This window comes from Anabrus simplex, chromosome 12 (genome assembly GCF_040414725.1).
Source record: "Anabrus simplex isolate iqAnaSimp1 chromosome 12, ASM4041472v1, whole genome shotgun sequence".
In the NCBI taxonomy this organism is placed as follows: domain Eukaryota; kingdom Metazoa; phylum Arthropoda; class Insecta; order Orthoptera; family Tettigoniidae; genus Anabrus; species Anabrus simplex.
Window position 1 is genome coordinate 100,839,564 of NC_090276.1, and position 13,271 is coordinate 100,852,834.

The 13,271-nt window shown below is 37.6% G+C and overlaps 1 protein-coding gene across 5 annotated transcripts in view; it reads right to left on the reverse strand.

The window, feature by feature from the left end:
* LOC136884336 (uncharacterized) overlaps nt 1-13,271 on the reverse strand; it is a 291,392-nt gene that overhangs the window by 53,008 nt on the left and 225,113 nt on the right. The window lies entirely within an intron of this gene.

Here is a 13,271-nt window from a genome sequence, read left to right on the forward strand (position 1 = left end):
GGCAGTAATGTTCGGTCTTTGAATGTTAAAAACTTAGTGTAAAATCGTGAAAAATCGTATATATACCACATTATGGCAATCCACATCACATACCGAGTGTTAAGGTATTAGCCCCAGTTAAGAATTGCTGGTAGATCTAAAACACTGAACGTAAGTTGAACATTAAAGCTTGAAATTTTCTTCGCCAACGAAAACTAAAATCAATTCATGCAGGAAAGGGTTAAGGAACACCATTTGTCCACATCAAACACGCAGATAATATTGACCACTCCAATATGAAAATAATAAAAAAACAGAATAAATTCCCCTTATTCTTGCAAAGAAGCTCAGAATTGACAACTACAAGATGTTGGCAGTGTTTGTCAGCCCCTACATCCTCCGAGTCCTCCAACAACATGGAAATGGAGTAAAGAAAGGCATTCAGGAAAGATAACACATTCCTTCAGCCATTAAATGTCACAGGCTTTCAATGATGCTGGGGTACAGCAGGGCTAGAACTGGGATAGCAGAAGCCATGGCTTTAACTGAGGCACAGTCCCAGAGTTTGGCTGATGCGTCAATTTCAGGACTGTCAATGATATAAAACTCTTTTCTACAAAAAAGTTTCATATCTCAATTCCCTTGCTGTTTCCGTGAATCACTCTAGATCCTTCCTGGTGACTGAAACCTCCTACAATCTTTTTGTGATATATGAAGCCATTTCTTAACTCAGTTTATTTATGAGTGTTACGTCCTTCAGTCTGTTGAAACTAACTTTGAGTAATAAATTTATAAACTATCTGTTACATATGGTAACAGGATAAAGAAACAACTTAATTATAATAGGAAAAGGAGAATCGACTTCTATGGCCACATCCTAAGAATGGACCCGATTAGGATAACTAAAAGAATCTTCGACTAAGAAAAGCAAGCCAAACTGGTTTAAGGAAACTGAGAAGGACCTACGAGAGTTCCAAATTACAGAAGAGATGCTTGTAAATGGATCCGTGAAGAAAATAACCAAAGATAAAATAAAGAGGTTTCAGGACAGGGGGAAGCCCAAACGACTATACAGAATTTCTGACGAAGAGAGGAAGGCAAGATCTGAAAGAATGAAAATTGGGAGGACAGGAAAACACGACTAGATCTATCGTACCCCGAAGTGCGACATATTTCCTTCTTGAAAGATTCTATCAAATCACACTCAAACATTTCCTATGTCACACAATGTCAAATTAAAATGCCTCCACACAGTAGCTAATGATTATTATTATTTCACAAGTTTTAAACACAAAGTTGAAGAATTGTCTAGGTTTTCATTACAATGGAAGCTGAAGGAATAAATGACATGTTTTGCATAGGCAAGCTTGAGTAATAATAATAATAATAATAATAATAATAATAATAATAATAATAATAATGTTATTCCAAGATGCTGGGGTGCCAAAATTTTATCCCGTGGGAGTTCTTTTACGTGCCAGTAAATCTATCGACACGAAGCTAAGCACCTTCAACTACAACCGGACTGAGCCAGGATCGAACCTGCCAAGTTGGGGTCAGAAGGCCAGTGCCTCAACCGTCTTGAGCCACTCAGCCCAGCTCCGAGAAATAGTATACAAAGTTTTAGAAGTGAAGTTTTCACGGTGTGTAGAGTTATTTAGTTCCTCTTCCAGGCTGAATAGTGTTTTTCTCTGTACATTCCGTACAGTCTGCCGACGTTTCGAATACATTGCAGTATTTTTTTTGTCAAGGTGATTAAAGCAACTGGACCTGACGGTGTGTACGCTGAAGTTCTCAAAGTAATAACAGAACAGGAATCTACCGGCCTCAATATCTTAACATCATTATTCAATAAAATATATGTATCAGGAGAAATACCATCAGACTGGCTGAAATCAACCTTCATACCACTACCGAAGAAGCCTAACTTGTCTCAGTGCGATGGTTATCGTATGTTAAGTTTGATGTCTCACGTGCTCAAAATATTCTTGCGAATCATTCACACTAGAATATACAAAAAATGTGAATCCCACATGGATCAGAATCAGTTCGGTTTCCGAAATAGCGTTGGTACACGTGAGGCACTCTTCTCGTTAAATGTGTTGTTACAGAGGTGCAGAGATATGAATGTTGATGTCTATGCCTGTTTTATAGACTATAAAAAAGCTTTTGATTGTGTCAGGCACAATAAGCTGATAGAGATTCTGAGATTAACAGGTACTGACTCCGGTGACTTACGTACTGGAATCAGTTTGCAAATGTCAAAACTGATCAAGGAACTTCAGAAACTGCTTCGATCAGGCAGTTGTGTACTGTCACCTCTGTTGTTTAACATTTACTCAGGGGCAATCTTTAAAGAAACATTGGAAGACTATGGTGGGATCAAAATTAACGGGAAAATCATCAACAACATCAGATATGCAGATGATACTCTTGTCATAGCTGATAACATGCCTGCCCTTCAGTGCATGATAAACTCCTTAGTTCAGCAAGTGAAGAGTTTGGATTATATGTTAACCCCTCAAAGATGAAACTGATGGTGTTCTCTAAGAAGACAATTCGGACAAATCTCACAATAAATGATAAATTAGTTGAGCGAGTGTCTTCTCTCAAATATCTGAGTACCATCTTGGATGACCAATGTAACTCCAAACGGGAGATAATATCGAATTGAGTAGACCAGGAAACAATTCATTACCATGAAGAAATTCTTTGCGAGGTCAGATCTCAGTCTCCAACTACGAATTCGTATGGTCCGCTGCTATATATTTTCTGTTCTCCTATATGGATGTGAAAGCTGGACTCTGGATCCAATCATAGAAAAACGTATTGATGCCTTCGAAATGTTCCTGTATTGCCGTCTCTTGCGGATATTCTGGGTAATGAAAATCTCAAATGCCGAGGTCCTTCGTCGGATGAAAAAGCAAAAAGAACTACTGCTCACCATAAAACAGAGGAAAACGCAATATCTAGGACATATCATGAAAGGTGAGAGGTATCAGTTATTACAGCTTATTATCGAAGGGAAGATACAGGGGAAGAGATCTGTTGGGAGAAGAAGAAATTCATGACTGACAGACCTTTGAAGATGGCACTGCTGTACTTCAGAAATGGCATTCCATTCTGCGCTGTCAAGATCAGAGCTAGTTACGTGGATCGCCAACCTCCGCTCGGAGACAGCATCTTAAGAAGAAGATTACCTAGGATCGAGTAGGGGTATTTCAGTCACCTTGACAAAAAAATACTGCAATGTATTCGAAACGTCGGCAAACTGTAAGGAATGTACAGAAAACTACAACACAGTTCAACCTTGAAGAAGAACTAAACAAAAAAAAGTACATGATTATTCTATAAACGTGAAGGACGTGCTAAAGCAGATGTGAGAAAATGTCAACACATCACAGGAACTCGCATCAGCTGCAAGTGGACACTAAATGTGCAAATACTCTCTGAATCTCAGCTCGTGACCCTTGTACGAGGAGGAAGTGAGGAAAGAGGGGAATTTTGTGATATGTGTGAGGTACACGTTCACACAAAACTTCTCTCTCGAGTTTGCATGCTCGCACCCAACCACTGGGGTAGGATAAGTAAAATTTTTTTTAACCAAACAATAGTAGTGGAACTCTCACCTGTCTGTCCCCTCAGGCTGTTAATACTCCTTAGTCGACAATTTTCCGCATTTTTATATTTCGCAACTGTCCATACATATGAATATTCTCCTTGCATTTACAGCCTAACAGGAACACTCAAAACAAACCAGTGTCTGCTGTGGTTTTCTTTTTGCTATTTTGCTTTATGTTGCACCAACACAGATACGTCTTATGGCGATGATGGGATGGGAAAGGCCTAGGAATGGGAAACCACGGAAAACCATCTTCAGGTCTGCCGACGGAGGGATTCGAACCCACTATCTCCCGTTGTGGTCTTCACGAACATTCAAATCTGATACCTGTGGCCCAGCAGGAACACTCAAAACAAACCGGTGTCCACTGGGGTCTTCACGAATACAGCAGAAGTGCATTACAGCGAGAATAATTAATGGAAAAAAATGTACTCGCTATAGGGTATTGTTGTTTTATCTGATTTTTTTGTAAATGTTAGGAAATATCCCATAGACATTAAAATCGGTATGTAATGGCAATCAGTTTCGTTCAAAACTTGCATTTTCGCAGATAATATCCACACTATGGCTTACTCGTTTGCTATTTTTCGAAATCCAATACAACGTGAAGGTTTGCGATTAATTTCATTATGAAAAAAATTATTGTATCACTCTAGAGCCCTTTGTGGCAAACATTTCAGTTTTCTTCTTCAAAACCTAACCATATAGATATCATGAAAACATATTTCAAGCGCACGTAGAGAAATGATAACCTCCTCGTTACAAATTTACATGGGAACAGCCTTTCCGAAATGTTACTAGACGCGAGAAAATATAAACTATCCTCTGAAATCACTGATGTACTCAGACATATCTAGAGGTGTATCACATTCTTACTTAATTTCAGTATGCAACATTCAAATTAAACGATCGTTTACTTCAGCCTTTATTTCTAACGATTTAACAACTGCTATCGGCCTCGTTACTTACTTATTACAAAAACTTATTATCCTCTTTCATTTTGAATTTTCTTTTAGGGAACAGCATTCGACGAGTATTACCAATAGAATCAGACATTGCCTTTGAATGATGACGAGAGAGCTCACAAGTGTATATAGCGAAAAAACGACACAGTCCGACGATCAATCACATTTTGCGGCAAATGTTTCAGTTTTCTTAGTCAAACAGCATCACCGAACTTAACCATACTACATATATCATGAAAACATATTCCAAGCTCCAGTAGAGAAATTGAATGACCTGCATAAGCAGAAACGTATCAGGATGAAGAGAAGAAGTACAGAAATGATAACATGCTCGCTATAAATTTACATGGGGAAAGCCTGTCCGAAATTTAACCAGACGCGAGAAAATATAAACTACATACATATCCCACGTCACTCCATCTATACGATGGGTCAGCGAATGAAGCCCCTCCACCAACTTCTGTCTCTGTACTTTTCTCCTTCTTCAATGTTGTCCCAGTCCCCTCCTCGTTGCTGAATGTCGTTTTTCACCATGTCTGTATATTGCATTCTTGGCTGCCCTCTTGGTTTTGAATATTTTCATTGCAGATCATACATTTTTCTGGGTATGCAATCAGGATCCGTCCTTCGCATGTGACCATACCATTTGAGTCTAAGCAGAGTTGTTATCCTGCATTCTGCCAACCTGAGTCATGTCCCTGATGTTCTCATTACGAATTTTATCTCGTCTTGTTTTGCCAACCATTTAATTTCAGCTGCCAGAATCCTTGCTTCATCCTTTTTCCTCATGGTCCAGGTCTCACTCCCATATGTCAATATTGGCACGTAATAAGTCAGATAAATTGCTCGCTTGCATTTCAATGACATTTTTGAGTTCCATATTAGGTCTCGGACAACTCTATAGAATGTTCCTCCAGCTTGAATCCTGCTGGTAAGTTCCTCTTCAATGGAGCTTCCTAAATATTTGAATTTGTTGGACATCTTGACTTGTTTACCCTCTGTTTCAATGTAACCTTCAGGTTGACCTTTTCTCCGCATAACCAACAGTTCACTTTTTTCCTGACTGAATCTTAGGCCGTACTCTTTAGCTGTTACTGTCTGTTGATCTGATCCTGAAGTTCCTCCTTGGAATCTCCCCATATACAGATGTCATCAGCAAATAGCATGACTTTCATTTTGTTGTCACCAACGTTTTGGCATACTTCTTGTTGAATCTCATTCACCACAGTAATGAAGAGAAGAGGTGACAGAACTCCTCCTTGTCTTAGGCCCGTAGTTATTCTAAAGGGTTCCATCATTCCTGATAGTGTTTTGACGCAACTACCAATGTCTTCATACAAATTCTCAATTCATTTCATTATGTCATTATTGATTCCACTGTTTCTCAGCACTTCCCAGACTTTGTTCCTGCTTACAGCATCAAAGGCCTTTTTGATATCCAGGAAGGCCAGCCAAAGGACCTTATTATGTTCATAATACTTCACCATAAGCTGACGCAGTAAAAATATTCAATCAACCGTTGATCTGCCTTTCCGGAATCCATATTATTCCTCTGATAACTTTAATTCTATCAATGGCCTTATTTTCCTTTCTAAAATCTTTTCATACAGCTTTCCCACTTGGGAAGTTAATGTAATAGGAACATTTCTTCCTGTCACCTTTCTTAAAGAGTGGAATGATACCTTTTTTCCAATCTGCTGGTATCTGCCCATCCTTCCATATCTTGTGAAAAAATCTATACATCCACTGCTTTCCTGCATCACCCATAGACCTGATCATTTCACCACACACTTCATCAATGCCTGGAGATTTTTCTGTTTTGATGTATTTCCATGCACATTCTATATCACTCCATATCAGATCTGTTATAGTGTCTTCCATCATTAACTAATCAATCTAATGGAATGTTTGTGATATCATTCACATTTAACAGCTTATCAAAATAATTTTTCCACTCTTGTTTGATCTCTCTGTCACCTGTAATGAGATACCCACTATCACTGGTCAGATAATTAGTCTCTTCTTTGTCCCTCCTCCCATTCTTCATCATTCCATACAACATTTTTCTGTTGCCATCTACATCTTCATTTAGTGTATCACTCCATTCATTCAACCATTTTTCTCTTTCTGCTCTGACAACCTGCTTAGATTCCTTTTTCGCTAACTAAAAGTTTTTTTTTGTGCTTATCTGTTCGATTTTTGAAATATTTTCTGTAGGCACTGTCCTTTTCAAGGACTGTGTGACACCATGGTGTCTCTTTCCATTTCCTTTTGCCATGTGTTCTTCCTCTCTTGTCTTGACCAAGCATTCCTTGAAATTTTTCCATTCTTCTTCAACTGTTCCAGTGTCTGTTTTTGGTATTCACTGCTGGATATTCTGTGACCTTCTCTTTATTCTTCAATTTCTAAACCTTTAATTTCTTGTCCTGGATGGTTCTTATTTCCTTCAAATTTTAAAACCTGAAACAACTAACAAGGAGCCTATGATCACTTCACATCCAACAACATTTGTTTATCTACCATAATATAATCAATGATGGACTCCTTCCATCCGTATCTGGTGATTTTGTGACTTTTCTGTTTGTGATACGAGGTATTACCAATAACTATGTTATTTCTCAGGAGTCTGCTTCCCTCAGTGTTCCTTGGTCCCCAACCACGTGTGCCCATGATGCTCTCAGACCCTTGGGCATTCATGTCACCAATAATGATGGTTCCTTCACCTCTTCCAAGGATTCTTCAAATAGATCTTTCTCTGAACTACTTGCGGGGCATAGCACTGAATGATACTAATGTTCTAATCCTGTCAGATTTGAAGTTTATGTTTGGTACATGCTGTTTCATTGAATGGTCCATTATAACACTCACTCCATTCTTAGCTGAACTTCCTCCCGACCAACATAGATGATAACCACCTCTGACTTCTTTTGACCCTTGTCTCTTCCACTTGGTTTCACTCAGTCCTAGTACATTAATATTTCTCATTTTCATCATATCAACGCACACTTCTATTTTCCCTGTCAAAGTAATGATATTCAGAGTTGCTACTCTGATTGTGGTCGTTGATGGATCTTGGTGGAACATCGATCATTGAGCTGTCATTAATATCAATACCAGGAGAACTTGCGTCCTTACTGGGTTTGTTTAACACTCAAAGGCTTCTTTTGGTTTTGAAAGCAATTAAAATTTCTCTCTTCCACTGACTTGCTAGGCCTAACATTTCAGAAGATTTTCTGTCAGCGGTTGTCTCCCTTAGCCTTTGGCAGTCCCCTGCCTCACTGCAAGGCAACAGCTGATGAGTATGTGTGTCATTTCCTATATAAACTAACCTCTAAAATCAGTGATGCTCTGCCATATCTTGAAGTGTATCACTTCTTATTTAATTTCAGTGTAGAGTATTAAGCGATCTTTTACTTGGCCTCTATTTCTAACAAGTTAACAACTGCTTCACAACTAAGTATTTATTTACTTTCCACCTAGTCGATCATTGTATCGATCATTGTATCGATTAGGTGGAAAATAAATAAATACTTAGTTGTGAATCTATTGAAGTGCGACACGGACCATGAAGCTGAATTTAGGTAATTAACAACTGCTATCGACGACGTTATTTATGCATTTGTTACGAAAACATTTCATTTCTAATTTCCTTTACGAAACAGCAGTCGACGGCTATTACTGATAGACTTCTTCAACATCGCACTTGAATGTCGACTACAAAGCTCGCAACTGCACATAGCGACAAAATGGTACCGAAGGTTGCATTCTGTGGCAAACGCTTCACTTTTCTTATTCAGTGTCACCTACTCTAACTTAACCATACTATTTATGTGTATGTATGTTTAGTCATCAGCCCGAAGGCTGGTTGGATCCTCAACAGTTCCGCCATGAGCTGTCATAGATGGCCTAGGCATCACTGAAGAGGCGTACTAGGGAAATGAGGAGTGAGGTAGTTTCCCGTTGCTTTCCTCACCGAGCCAGAAGTTGCTATTACAAATCAGTCTGCCAAGCCCACTGAAATGCATACACCAACCGACCCTATGAGCAATATTTTCACACCATTCGTAGCAGGGACTGGCTGCGTAAGGAATGGCATTACTAGCATCGCTCATACCTCAGTCACTTTCATTTTGTCAAAGCCAAGGATAAGACAGAGACAGATCAATGAAAGTAACAAAATTGCTCTAGCCCATACCAGAAGACTTACTGCACTGTAAACACTAGGTCCCGCCAGCAAAGGCATACTATTTATGTATCATAAAAATATTTTTCAAGCGTTAGTAGAGAAATGATACCATTCTTGCAATAAATTTACATGATAATAGACTTTTCCAAATTTAACCACATGCGAGAAAATATATACATATTTTTTTACAATTGGTTTTACGTCGCACAGACACAGATAGGTATTATTGCGATGATGGGATAGGAAAGGCTTAGGAGTGGGAACGAAGCGGCCGTGGCCTTAATAAAAATATGAACTAACCTCCAAAATAAATGATGCACTCTGCTATATTTTGAGGTGTATCTCATTATAACTTAATTGTAGTATTTAGCATTAACATTAAGCGATCCTTTACTTCAGCCTATATTTTTAACGAGTTTACAACTGTTATTGGGTAAGTAATTCACACATTTATTACGAAATCATGTTCTCCTTCATTTTTTTTTTTTTTTTTTTTTTTGGAAGAGCAGTCGACGGGTTTTACAACTGACTCCAACATCGCTTTCAAATTTAATATCAAAAACTTCATTTTTGGTCCGTACTGAATCAAGATTTACATTAAGGAGTGAGGGTAATTGTTTCCACCTATTCAATACTACAACAGTGTGAAGTCATTAATACATCACATATTTATTAGATCTCACCATTGGGACCAGTTTTGGCAACTAGATTTGCCATCATCAGCCTGTTACAAGGCGTTATACAAATCTATATTAACATCATTATATGTATGAGCAAATTGAACCATATTCTTAAACTATTTTGTGTATTAGGTGAGGTGTACACCATAAAACTTTTGTATTGAAATTACTAGCATACTTCTTATGCGATATATTACAATTTGTTAATTCTGTGCAATCTTTTTTGATATACTGTAAATAGTTAAAACGTTGTCAGTTCCTTGTAGTTGTTGCAAAATTATGATTAAGCATCTAGTTTGGTTAAAATCAATCTCTTAAAAAATTACAGCTGCTTACACATTAAGGGCATTCAGTTTTTCTTGGCCAATTATACATTTTAGTTATTAACATACATTAAAATAAATTCGGCTGATGTCATTTTGGAACATTAAACATTTTTGTGCTTGGTATGGAGGTCCATTGCAGTACAGGTCTTTGGTAAAATCTATCCCTTAAAAATTACAGCTGCTTAGACATTAAGGGCATTCAGTTTTTCTTGGCCAATTATATATTTTTGTTATTAACATACAATAAAATAAATTCGGCTGATGTCATTTTGAAACATTAAACATTTTTGTGCCTGGTATGGAGGTCCATTGCAGTACAGGTCTTTGATAAAAAACAGTTCCTCGTAAAATAAATATTTGTGGACTATAAAGTGTTCACTCTGTCTTGGTAAAATATGAAGTTAAGTGGAAATCCTTTGTGAACACAATATTTTAGTAATATTAATGTGTGTTTTTTAGTCTATAATTTGATTGTAGTATCCTTAATTATGTATAGACTTGATAATAGTAGATTAGTGGACCAGATTTCTTGAAAAACATGACGTTCAAAGGATTTTGAGATTCTAGAAAGATCTCGAACCAAGACGGACCTAACAGAAGGAATATATTACGTATTAGTGTAACAGAAACTGAGATAAGGAAAACACTTTTGTTTGTAAATAGATACTCACCTTGAGCACCAAGTTGACAAGAGTAAAGCTGCAGAGGAACTGCCTTGCGAAATGGCAGTCAACAGACCACAAGCGGAGCGTGTTATGTAGGGGAGGAGGTGATTGCGGTAATTTGAGGCCATTGGTCGGGTGGGTGTGGATTACGGTGGGGGTAGTAGGCTAGTGTGTTATGTATCATTTTGTATACTGATTGATCTATTGGTATTTTTACTGAAATAAGTGTATCAAACAATATTGTAGGTTTTTCGGACAAATCGTTCAGATTGTAGTTAGGGTTATAGTATTGATCTAGTAAAATGAAATATTGCTCCGTTAAGTCAAGTAAAGGACCTTTCCCCATTATTTCGATGACATCTATTTGTGATTACTATTCGTGATTGATATCATGAAAACTATGTTTAGTCATTTATGTGTTGTCTTATTGCTGAGAATTTCCTATATTTAATGGCATTGACATGTTCATTATGTCTGATCTTGCCCAATATATGTACTGGCACAGGTGTTACAGTGAAATCTGTATACACCCGACTTATCAAAGGGGTTAGAAGCACTGACTAACTTCGAGTTATGGAATATGTCGAGATTTCTGTTAGTTCTAAAGTAAATGCTGATATTTATCTTCTTAAATAAGTTTATAATTCTGTAGATGTTAGGATTAAATGTAAAGGTTGAGTAGGTTTTTGATTTAGCTATTTCTTTTTGTAAATTGAATTTCGGTCGGTGCTTAAACTTATAAATTATTCATTCCATAAAACTATGGTTGTATCCATTGTGGGATGCAATGCTATGTATTGTGTTAAGTTCTTTATTTAAACCTGATTTTGACATGGGAATGCTAAAAGCACGGTGTATCAGACTATTATAGGTTGCCCGCTTATGGCTAGGAGGATGTATGGAGTCTTGTTGAATGGTTGTAGCGGTGTGTGTTGGTTTTCTGTATCACCCAAATTTATTTTAATGTATGTTAATAACTAAAATGTATAATTGGCCAAGAAAAACTGAATGCCCTTAATGTGTAAGCAGCTGTAATTTTTTAAGAGATTGATTTTAACCAAACTAGATGCTTAATCATAATTTTGCAACAACTACAAGGAACTGACAACGTTTTAACTATTTACAGTATATCAAAAAAGATTGCACAGAATTAACAAATTGTAATATATCGCATAAGAAATATGCTAGTAATTTCAATACAAAAGTTTTATGGTGTACACCTCACCTTATACACAAAATAGTTTAAGAATATGGTTCGATTTGCTCATACATATAATGATGTTAATATAGATTTGTATAACGCCTTGTAACAGGCTGATGATGGCAAATCTAATTGCCAAAACTGGTCCCAATGGTGAGATCTAATAAATATGTGATGTATTAATGATTTCACACTGTTGAAGTATTGAATAGGTGGAAACAATTACCCTCACTCCTTAATGTATATTGCTTTCAAATGTCGACGAGAGAGCTCGCTAGTTGATATAGTGAGGAAACGATACCAGAGATGATCGATCGCATGCAGTATAATGGCTGGGTGCACAAATACGGGTGACTGAAAAAAATCGTGCACGCTTAATCGCTCGTAATAACAGATGGGTCGGTGATAGGGTTTCACTGTAACCGAAGGATAATACACAGTTTAATATAGGAATTTTGAAGAGACAGAAAAGAACAGACATTATAACGGGGTTCTCGTTATATCCTGTAATCGCTATAGTGGACTTCTACTGTATTCAAATCTGACACACATGGCCTAGCAGGAACACTCAATACAGACACCAATGTCCACTGTGGTCTAGCAGGAACATTCAAAATGGACATTAATGTCTACATGGTGTTCATCGTGTGAAGTGCTGGTAAATGTACCAACATGAGGCTGACATATCTAAGTGCCTTCAAATACCACCAGACTATGCCGACTGGGGCGGAAGCGAGAGACTTCCTCCCCACCGTCGAAGGAAAGTTTGATAAACCATGATTTTTTAAGGGTGTCGGGCAAGTACAAGGCATCTAAAAAATGCAAACAGTACAGTAATCCAAAACATAAAGCATTTGCGCAGGGCAGCCAGCGTAATTTGTCCTCATCTTTGCAGCGTGTGCCTTTTCTTTTGTTGCGTGAGGTTATGTTTGCCAATGATTTATCCAAATGCATTATTTGTATAATGTAAATGCACCTTGTTGGATACATTTCGGAAATAAATTTTCCATGGCATTTGAATGGTTTAAACTGTGAATCAAGGTGACTGCATGCATTATCGGGTCTTAGAATACTTTGTGACGCGGCGAATTAGAAGAGAAGTGCCATGGCGGGAAATCGTACATGAATAGTGACTGTACTGTGTCATAATGCAGATGGAAGCGAGAGACTTTCTCCCCTTGTCATAGGAAAGTTCGATAAGCCACGATGTTTTAAGGGGATTGGGTACTTTCCGCACAAGCACAGGACATCTAAAATGCATACAGTACAGTAATCCAATGAGATGAGAGCATCAAAAAGCTGTCTATACGCTGGGACAAATGCATTTCCAAAGCAGGAAACTAAGTGGAAAAATAAATTGTAATAGCTTTGTGTTTTTCAATAAATGAATTTAAATAAAATATAAGCCAGCATAGATTTCTCCTCGTCTTTTGATTCATGCTTTTTTTCTTTCGTTGCGTGAGGTTATGTTTGTCAGAGTTATCCAAGTGGATCATTTGAATACTGTACATGCACCTTGTTGGATACATTTTGAAAATAGATCTTTTCCTTGGCATTTGAAAGGTTTAAACTGTGAAACAAGGTTAACTGCATGCAGTAACGGATCGTAGAATATTCTGTGACACGGCAAGGGTTGGCATGTCTGAA